Genomic DNA, 11020 nt, shown 5'->3' with positions numbered 1-11020 from the left:
CTTCTGATGATTAATTAGAATATTGTTTGGACGGTTTCTCACACATATTCTCTAGTAATGAATGGAATCACGTTCCAATATCTAATTTTATTGACAGTTTAAAATCATCTATCTATGCAGTTGATGAATATAGTGACCGCATACCTATATAGGTCACTTGATTTGGACATATATATGAAAGTCCCCGAAGGACTAGACATTCCGAATCCAAACGCAAACTGCAACATGTATTGTGTAAAGTTTTAAAAGTCACTATATGGCTTAAAGCAGTCGGGAAGAATATGGTACAACCGACTAAAAGAGTTTCTTCTACATAAGGGTACTCAAACAATGATGATTGCCCATGTGTCTTCATAAAGAAGCCCGCAACGGGATTTTGCATCATATTTGTCTATGTCGATGATCTGAATATCATTGGAAATACAACAGATATAGATGAAGCACACAATCATCTAAAGACGGAATTTGAAATAAAGGATTTCGGTAAAACCAAATTTTGCTTGGGTATACAACTCGAGCATCTTCCTTCAGGTATTCTAGTACACTAAGCCACATATACCCAGAAAATATTGGAGAAATTCAATATGGACAAATCATATCCATCCAGACTCCCATGGTTGTTCGATCTCTAGATGTGGAGAAAGATCCATTTAGATCACGAGAGGAAGGAGAAGAGATACTGAGACATGAGGTTCCTTATCTCAGTGCCATTGGAGCGTTTATGTATCTTGCAAATTGCATCAGACCTGATATCGCATTTGCAGTGAACTGACTAGCTAGGCACAGTGCTACTCCAACTGAACATCATTAGGCGTGAGTTAAGAATATCTTTCGATATCTTCAAGGCACCATAGATCTTGGTCTTTTCTTTCAAAGAAAATAAGATATGAATATGATTGGATACACTGACGCTGGTTACTTATCAGATCCTAACAATACCAGATCACATACAAGCTTCGTGTTCTTACACGGTGGAACAACCATTTCTTGGAAGTCTTCAAAACAAACTCTAGTGGTTACATCCACAAATTATTCTGAAATAATTACATTATATGAAGCATCTCGTGAATGCGTGTGGCTTCGCAGAATGATCAACAACGTACAACAGTCATGTGGTATTGAAAGGACAATGATGTCGCCTAGAGGGGGTATGAATAGGCGTTTTTACAAAAAATTGTTCCCTTTTACCGTTGGTCTAAACTTGCAACAGAAAATAAATTAACGGATTTTTCACAAATGAAAATCTAAATATGTTAGGCTCAACTAGTACATAAACACCCTAAACAAAGTGAAGGTTACAATCATAGAGTGACAAAAATTAACCAAATCTAGCAAAATATATGCAAGAAACTTTAATCAAAAGTTCTAAAATTACTGTTCATCCGAAAGTTTCGGGTTCAATCCAGAACTTCTGGGTTCAATCCGGAATTTCCAGGTTCAGAACTTGAAACTAAAATTAAACTACACTTAATGAGTTCTAGCTCAAACCAAATAAAGTCGTGTGTTCCAAGTGATGATTTCAAGTAGATCCACGGAGAATCTACAATTAATTTCACACGAATATGCACAAATATAAAGCAAGAACTCATGAACAATCAAACCAAGAGAGAAGACACGTGATTTGTTTCGCGAAGTTCGGACACCTCCATTTGAGGTTCCTACGTCTCCGTTGAGGGGTTTGGTCACACTTGAGTAAGGTCTCTTTCAACCATTTTTCTCACCAAGCTTGGTCACACTTGAGCTTAAGCTTTCGCTCTTGATTCCTTTCCATGCGGAGGCGAAATCCAAGCCTTCACAAACTTCTTGCGGCACACCACAACACTAGGTGCTCGCCGCTGATATTTAGCAGCCTAGGAGCTTCAAGCTCCAAGAGTAACAAACTCGACGACGAACTTCTTGCCGATGAACTCGAGTGCTCAAGATGGGAGTTATGCTCCCTTGCTCTCAAACATCCAATCTCTCAACTCAACTTATTTTTCTTCTCAAATCTCACACTAGATTGGAGTGGGGAGAGTTTCTTTTGGCTTTGGCTTTGAGTATTTTCATGGGAACACTAACAGCTAATGAAGAGAGGGGGTATTTATACCCAACCTCCAAAACCTAGCCGTTACAACACTTCCTGCCTAAACCCGAAACTTTTGGGTGGAACCTGGAACTTCCGGGTTGACATTTGAACGCATAACCGAGAGCTCTAGCCCGGACTCAATCCGAAGGTTCCGGCTAGTCACTAGAATCCGGAAATTCCGACCCAATCCGGAAGTTCCGGGTTCAGACTTGAAACCCAAACAGAGAACCTTATACCGGTCCAAATCCGGAACATCCGGCTACCCGGAACTTCCAGGTTTAACACGGAACTTCCGGGTTTGATAGAAAAGCCACACCGAGTACCCCTACTCGGATCCTTACCCGAAGGTACCGACTTACCCGGAACTTCTGAGTTGCACCCGAAACATCTGGGTACACATAGCAAGTTAGAACTTCCCAGTGTTCGTGGGGTGATTTGTGTCTCTCGACTTGGTTTAAGAAGGGTACTTTGAGTACCAAGACATGATAATTAGCTCTACGTTGCATCTCTCTTAGTACGGCATATCTATACTCAAATTCAAATGTAAAACTCGTTTGAACCAATTTGAGCATTTGAATACCTTTAATTACCGCTTCTTTCTTTCAAATTTAGAGGGTTGCCATCTTTTATATTGTCTTCACTCCATCTCTTCTTAATTCTTCATGTGATTGATGCGAATCACCATAGCTTCCAATGGCCTCGCACGGTATTGGTGCAAAGCCTTCACTCATTATTCATCACCGCCTTGGTTCTTCGGTGCCAAGCTATTTGCTTATCCTTCACTACCCGGATGGTCCATCGCAACCGAGTCTTGCTTGCTTTTCACTGTCTTACTATAGAAAACCATTTTGTATCCGACATCTTCAATAAATTCACTTTATCATATATGGAGTCCAATTTTGTTCTTTACTCTTAGCATATATGATTTCAATTCAACTTATACCTTCTTATGGATCCTAACCCCAACTCACTCTCAAGCACAAAGCTCATGAGTTAGTCTATAAAACTTAATTGACAACATTATACCTTAAGTTACTTGATCTCTACAAGTAATTTAGCCTTCATGCTTCAAGTTTCTTCTTCTTATATTTCTCAATGAATCCATGCTTCATTTCTTATGTATCTGCTATAGAATATCCTAATAACAATTCTCAACATAATTGCTACTCTATAAGTATTATCATTAACTTACCCGAGCATCACCTAGAACTTATTTATCTTGATGCATATTTCTCCTCTATGTATCACCTATGAAACACCCTACTAACAATTCTCAACATACTTATTAGTCCATATGTATTGTCATTAATTACCAAAATCACACTTAGAGGTTAGATGCACTTTTAATCTCCCCTATTTTGATAATTGATGACAATCTCACTAGATGGTTATATTTGAAAAAAATTTAAAGTTCTAAGTATATATTTAATCTGAAGATGAATGTATATAAAGAACAAGTTTTGGAAACATCAAACATCACAAAGATATTTGAGGTTACCAAAACTAGTTTTACTAGCATTAAACACTACTAAGGTTTTGATGTTATTAGAACTAAACATATGTATATAACAAACTCCCCCACAATCTATGCATGCGTGAATGAATTATGAATATCATTGCATATATTGTTTATCTCATATTTTGGAAGAATTTTCCTTTATACACATGAATCAAGCATGATAAATTATATATTAAAAAATATGCTCATGCAAAGCAAAAACTTCCCAAAAAATGAGTTGCATGGTTTTTCTTTTTAAAACCGCCCCAATTTACATCCTCTTTACAAACATAACATTTATTCTCTCCCATAAGCAAAGCACTCTTACAAAATATAACATCTAGTCCAAATTCTCTCTCAATTGACATCAATACCAAAATGAAATCATCGAAACAAATTCTCTCTCAATTGATATCAATTTGGTAAGATTTTTTGGAGAACTTGCCAAAAAGAGAAATTCCCCTTCAAAGCACATTAGCCCTATCCCACAAAAGGAATCATTGAAAGCTAGTGCATGATCATATATAATATAAACTCTTCATGATATGTGTATTTCTCATAATTTTAGTAAACTCAAATGTACTTATCCAACTATAAACTATGTGAAGGGATCATACTATACAATGGAACAAATGAGTTTAAATAGATGCCAAAAAAGATTCCAGAGGGTACTAATTGAAAAATATATCAAATACTATAGCAAAAGATACCAACTACAATTTCAAAGGATATCAATTAGATACCTACAAGAGATACCAATTAAAAATTCGAAGCATAAGCATTGAAAGAGATACCAATAGAAAATGATGTCAATTAAAACAAATTCAATCGAAGACAAATCAAGCATGAGTCAGAAATTAATATCCAAAGCACAAGTGCAATGGATTATGCTAAAAATTGAACATAGCAAAATTATTGATATTATAACACATTTGTTGTTTATCACAAAGAGTCAACATCTCATAAGCTTACATATTCAATAGAGCCAATTTAATGTGGACTAAAAACTTCAAGCAAAAGATAGATTTTACAATTTTCATCAATATTGCATATAAAGACAATCAAGCATTTGATATGAATTCCCTTGCATATTTGTGATTGGATGAATCATAAATATGATTATAGAGTTTCCACAAAAATATGCTACTGTAAATTGCTTATATTTACAATAAAGAAGTTTTTAGGCACTTGCATGAAAAACAAATTTTCGCAAGTCTTTTTCATGTTATGATGCAATCAACACAAGATTGAAACTTTGGTATTAAATGCATGAATAAAGAACAAGTTACCGAGAATGATATTGGATTGATATAGTAGATCATTATTCATTCTTCCTTAGCTTTGCTTTGATATGGTCATTCTTTATGATTCAAATTGAAAGAGATGATCTTCTTAGTAAATGCCAATTAAAAGATGAAGACCATCTTCATGAATTCCAATTTCAATGATCTTCTATTTGGAAGGATCTTCATTATGATTAATCTAAGCATCTAATGTATCTCTATTGTACCTAAAACTCATTCAAGTACAATTTATTCCTGAAACTCATTAGGTCATAAGAGATTAGCAAAGTCCACCACATAGAGCAAACTCTCTCATAAATGTGTGTATATGAAATGGATATCAATTGAAGATATATATAACAATTAAAAGATTGAAAGCATATATCCCAATTGAATGTCAAATGAAAAGTCTATACACATTTTATCCAATAAAAGCTCTTGAGAGAGACTTACTCCATATGTTGGATCAAAAAAAGTAAACATGCTATAAATATTAACATTTGAGTCAAAGAAGCATACTCGTCACTTTCAAAATCCACTAAAGATACAATTAGGATAAAATGACATATAAGCAATAAAGATACCAAATGAAAGACAAATATCAAAAATTGTCCAAATTACATCTAAGATAAAAATCAACAAATGATCATTCATAAAGTTCAACAAATGAACTAAGTGAATAGATTGAGCATATAAAGAAATTAATTTTATTCATGCTCAAAAGCTTATCTCAAGTAATAATATTGAGAATGATTTAAGTATTGAGATAGCAAGCTTCCATAAACTTCAAAAGGAAAGTTTCCTTGAAGAAATCAAATTTTCTAACATAGGAGTTAAAGGAAATCTTTCAAAAAAAAGAAGTCGCTTAGAAGCAAAGATTGAAACAAAGATGATTAACAAGGATTATGTCGGAGGGTGAACTCCTCAAGCGGGGATCCAGAGGGACCCCCTTTGAGATTCGGCCGGGGGATGATTCTGAACCCGCTTCGTAGGTGAAATAAATGGGAGTAAATGAGATGCAGGTGGGGTGGAATGATCGGATGCAGGAGAAAGTAAATGCTCAGGGAGTTTTTAGACAGGTTCGGACCGCTCTGAGCGTAACACTCTACTCCTGTTTGTATGCTATAAATTCTCTGAGAATGTCTCTCTGGGGATCTGCTGTGTTACAAGAATATTTGTCTAAGTCTAGAGCTTCGTGCTCCTTGTTCTTCAGTTGATCCAAGCCTCTGTCTTCTGTGTCTTGTGTTCTCTGAGACTCGTCAATGTCTGTTCCGTGTCCTAAAAAACTCTCCCCCGTTCTCCGGAGAGTCCGCCCCGCTTATATACCCGTCGGGGCAGTAGCGTGCCCAGATAGGATGGCGCGAGTTCCAAGGCACCATAAATGGAAAGCAACCATCATGGGCTGCTGCGCGAGGTGACGGGGAGGGTTGAAAACGCGCCCCGTCCGATCTTGTTCGTCATCATTCGGCTTTTCGGCGAGTGCTGCGGGGAGGGCCTGCCGGGCAGCCACCGAGTAGCCCCGCGTGCCTGCCCGGTCACAACAGACCTGACACAGCAGGGTGGCAGGCAGTGTGCCTCGAGCTCCGCGACGTTATCCCGAGGCGCGCCGGATGACGCGGGATGGGACCCGTGCATTAAATGTCCCCACGCCTCCCTACCAGGCCGTGACAGGGACTGACAGCAGGCGTGAGGGGAGTAGTTAGAAGTGACAGGTCACGCGCCCTCTTAAATGCAGCATCGGGCCTCTCACCAGTTGACACCTCACCGATGAGCCTCTGTGGGGACCACCGGCGAAGGACTTCTCAGGCCCTCGGGGAACTGTGAGTGCTCGGGGATTACTGTTCACAGCCACGAGCACTCTCTTCCGGATATGCCCTCTCTTGATCCTCGAGGAATCGGGTGCTCGGGGACCACTGTTTACGGCCTCGAGCACTCTCTCCTGGAATTTGACTGCCCAGGTCCTCGCGGAACTCGAGTGCTCGGGGGCCACTGTTCGCGGCCCCGAGCACTCTCTCCCGGAACTGATTTCTTTTATCATCGGGGAACTCGGGTGCTCGGGGGCTACTGTTCATGACCCCGAGCACCCTCTCCCGGAACTCGGCCTTCTTTTGTCATCGGGGAACTCGGGTACTCAGGGACCACTGTTCATGGCCCCGAGCACCTTCTCCCGGAACTTGATCTTCTCGAACCTCGGGGAGATAACCCCCGAGGGAGGGTGCCACATGGCACTCTACTGTTCTAGCCTCAGAACTCAGGGACCCCTCGTTCCCATGTCACCGACAGATTACCACTTGTATTACTACCAATTGTAAGAAAATAATGGTATATGGATATATCACAAGATGATATTTGCAGCATTGCATGGATCAACTTTCATTAAAAAAGCATGTGAAGAAATATAAGAATTAGGCATCATGCTTCAAATGCATTCTTCAAAATCAATTATCACAATTAAACACATAAAAACTATAGTTGATTAGATTCGAATGAGAAAATGATTCAAATTAAAATCTTGATATTAAATAGATCACTAAAGAAATAACAAGAATCTTAAGTTTCAATTTAAAACCAAGTAAGGATCAATTAATAGATATTTACGAGATTGAGCTTTATATGAGCTTAACATACCACATAGATGCTAGATAAGTAATTATATCAATTCTAAATGTTATTGCTCAAATATTCACACTTTATGGGTATTTAAGATGCACAAAACATGATACTCCCACATAATGTGATAATCCGTTAATTTTCTCTGAAAGAGCCACAATAGAATTCAATGAAACAAATAAGAACAAATAAGGCTCAAAAACCACATAATCAACAAATAAATGTGCAATGCATCCTATACATACTATTTATATGACTTACATATACTAGTCGGTAAGAAAATCTAGATGGACTAGAAACAAATTCATAGCACACTTAGCAAGCAATCAAGACATGCTAGGTTATGAAATAAGATCATGTCAAGAATGCAATAAAGTCTACACATGCTATGATAAACATAAACTCTAAACAAGCGTAGATACGAAACCTACACATGCAAAGAGCTAGGAACTTCCAGAATCGGAACTTCCGGATACAACCCGGAACTTCCGGTTTCTGTCAGCATCTGGAACTTCCGAGTTAAACTCGGATATTCCGAATTCTGTAAATTCCAGAAAACTGTGTAGAACAATAAATCTATTACAAAGATAAAGACTACGAATTTAAGGATATTGTGATAGAATGTTACCTTCATAGAGTGTCATTAGATAGATAATAAATATAATTCTACATAACTTGGCTCTTTAATCAATTAGATAAATCTTCAAATAATTTTGCTATGTCTCCAATGACCTTCATTTCACTAAGGTACTAAACACAAATTTCACTTGAGGAACAATTAGTCTCAAAACATAAAATATAGGATGAGCTCCCTCTAAATATGTGCATCCAAGTACTTGAACTACTTGTAATATGCACTTAGTTCATTCAAGAATCTATAGGAGCTTACCCTATTTTTGAGTTAATGCACAAAAGAAATTTACAAAGGAAATACTTGTGCTAAGAATGAACTTACAACCATGAGATCATATAGATTACCACAAGATGTGAATTGTGGCTTGGCAATCTACATGTTTTTTCCCTTTGCTTTTTCTTCACATGGTAGATTAAGTTCATCTTCCATAGTCATCACTAAGTCCAAATCCTCTAATGTTTCTTTTGCCTTATATAGCTTACAAAGATAGAAAAAGGTAAAATTCACAAGAAATTGTAACTAGAGTTTTAGTAATTACCCTCTCTCTTTCAAATGTCTCCTTGAACATCATTGATGGAATGGTTTCTTGACACTTGATAAGCTCTTGAACGAAGCACTTGAGGTGGAGGTCCAATTTTAACTTTTTTCTTCATCTTAACATACCTCTAACCTTCTGTAGATTTTGGAACTTCTGAATTTGGCTCGGAATATCCAGTTTACGAAGACCGGGCCTTTCGGACAAAGTTGGAACTTCCGAATTGTCCAGAAAAGCTAAAATGCTTGGGCGGTTTCTTAAGTCTTGATCTTTGCATGACATTTTTCTTGATGGCCACCACCAAGCATTTATTGCATGTATCACTCACAAGATTTTGCTCTACTAGAGAGTCATTAAACACATCACTTTATAAAAATGTAGAAATTTAAGCAAAATTAACTAGCCAATTTCAAGGGTTCACAATCACTGAAAAGATTGTGAACCACTAACAACTACACAAGGTTAAGGAGGCTAGATATTTTAAAATAGGTACTCGCTACCGAGATATCATTGATTTTTGATGTTGGAACAATAATCTTCATACTTGACACCCTTTCCACAAATGATGAGAAATACCACTTGAAAGGAAACTTGATATGAGATGTGCAAAATAATTCTTCTCAAGTAAGCCAAGTCTTCAATACATCTCCAAGTACTTATTTAGCAAATTAAGTACTTTGTGGTATCCAAATTATGTTGGATCCTTTAAGGTTAGTCACAAGTTACTTAGACACCCAAATAGATCTTGCATTAACATGAGGTGAACTAATCACCTTAGCAACATAAGTACCACTTTTAACCTTTCTAAGTAAATATCGATCATTATTGGAAGAGTTATGCTTAGGAATGTTACCCTTGAATTTTTTTTTTACCAATATGTCCCTTTTTACGGCATGTGTAGCAAATTTTACCGCAGAGCCTCTTCATTTGAGGCTTCTCACCTTGATGACCTTTTGTTTTACCCCTCGTCTTATGTGATCTTTACTTAGCTTGGAGTCTCTTCTTTTGGTGTTTGTCATCATGATGAGAGCTTGCTTGAATTCTTGATGTTGATGAAGTTTCTTCCTTTTTGTAAGGACATGATCCAATTTCATGTCACTTCTCATTACAACCATAACACTTCTTTTTGTTGATTCTCGATTTCTTTCTTGAAAGTATTGCTTCATCATTAACTTTGCTAGGACAACTTGAAACAAAGTGTCCTGTATTGGTGCACTTGAAGCTCTTGATGTGAGCAAAATTCTTCTCATTTTCTTCTTTCTTACTCGTCTTCTTTTCTACTTTCTTCGAAGCGCAATCTATCACATGGTGGCCCTCTTTCTTGCACTTGAAGCAAGTGATGGGAGCATTGATCTTCTTTTGATTTTGCCCCTTGATCTTGACATTGTTGGACATGTTCTTGTTGGAACTGAGTCCAAGTCTGCTTTTATTTTTTGAATGCACTTGATCCTTGAGCTTCTTGATTTTTCCTTTACTATCAATATAACAAGTAACACTAGAGAAAATATTAGCTTTACAGCAACAAGGATTAGTAGGTAATTCATCATTGGATATAAAATTGACATCAATTGAATTACTAGAACTAGCACATGTCAAATTTACATTAGGCAAAGAAACTGTGCTAATATTCACATGAGGTTCACAGGATTTTACCATAATGACCATTACCTTATGAGCTATTTCTAGCATGGTATGAGAATCTACAAGACCTTCATAAATACACAAAAATTTATCATTATTTTCTTGTAAGCTCATATGCTTGCTAGTAAACTTTTCAAGTTGAGCCCTTAGCTCAACATTTTGTTTCTCTAAAGATAGTACACAAGAATTAGACTTAGTAGCTCAAGCATCATCAATAGGAGAAATAGTGAATTTATCCTTAGATAAAGCATGACAATTAGAACATGGTATTTCCAAATTCACTAGAGGCATAACATCTAATTTATCAATTTTAAAATTCTCATAAAGATCAGATAAAGAACTAGGAGACTATATAAGTTTTTCAAGCTTCCTATTTAAAGCCTTTAAGTTCTTCAATTTTCTCAATGAGAAATTCCTCTTGCCTCTTCAGGCTTTCCTCATGACCTTCTATTATCCGCATGAGTTTGATTTTTTTAGGCATATCATTTTTGCTCAAAAGATCAAACTCGAGCTCATCACTAGTACTACCATTGACATTATTAACCTCACTTATCACTTTCTTTTTACCTTTTTCCATAAGGCACAATGGAGCATTAGAGCAAGGGGATGAGCATCTTGAGGAAGTGGATGCTTCACTTCCAAGTTGAGGACAATCCATACTATAATGTTCATATAGATGACATGTATAGCACATCCTCTTTGATCTTCTCTTAGGTGGACTTTCCTTCTTGATTTTTCTTGAGACCTTTCCACC

This window comes from Phragmites australis, chromosome 4 (assembly GCF_958298935.1).
Source record: "Phragmites australis chromosome 4, lpPhrAust1.1, whole genome shotgun sequence".
NCBI classification, from domain to species: domain Eukaryota; kingdom Viridiplantae; phylum Streptophyta; class Magnoliopsida; order Poales; family Poaceae; genus Phragmites; species Phragmites australis.
Note: the sequence above shows the minus strand (reverse complement) of the source record.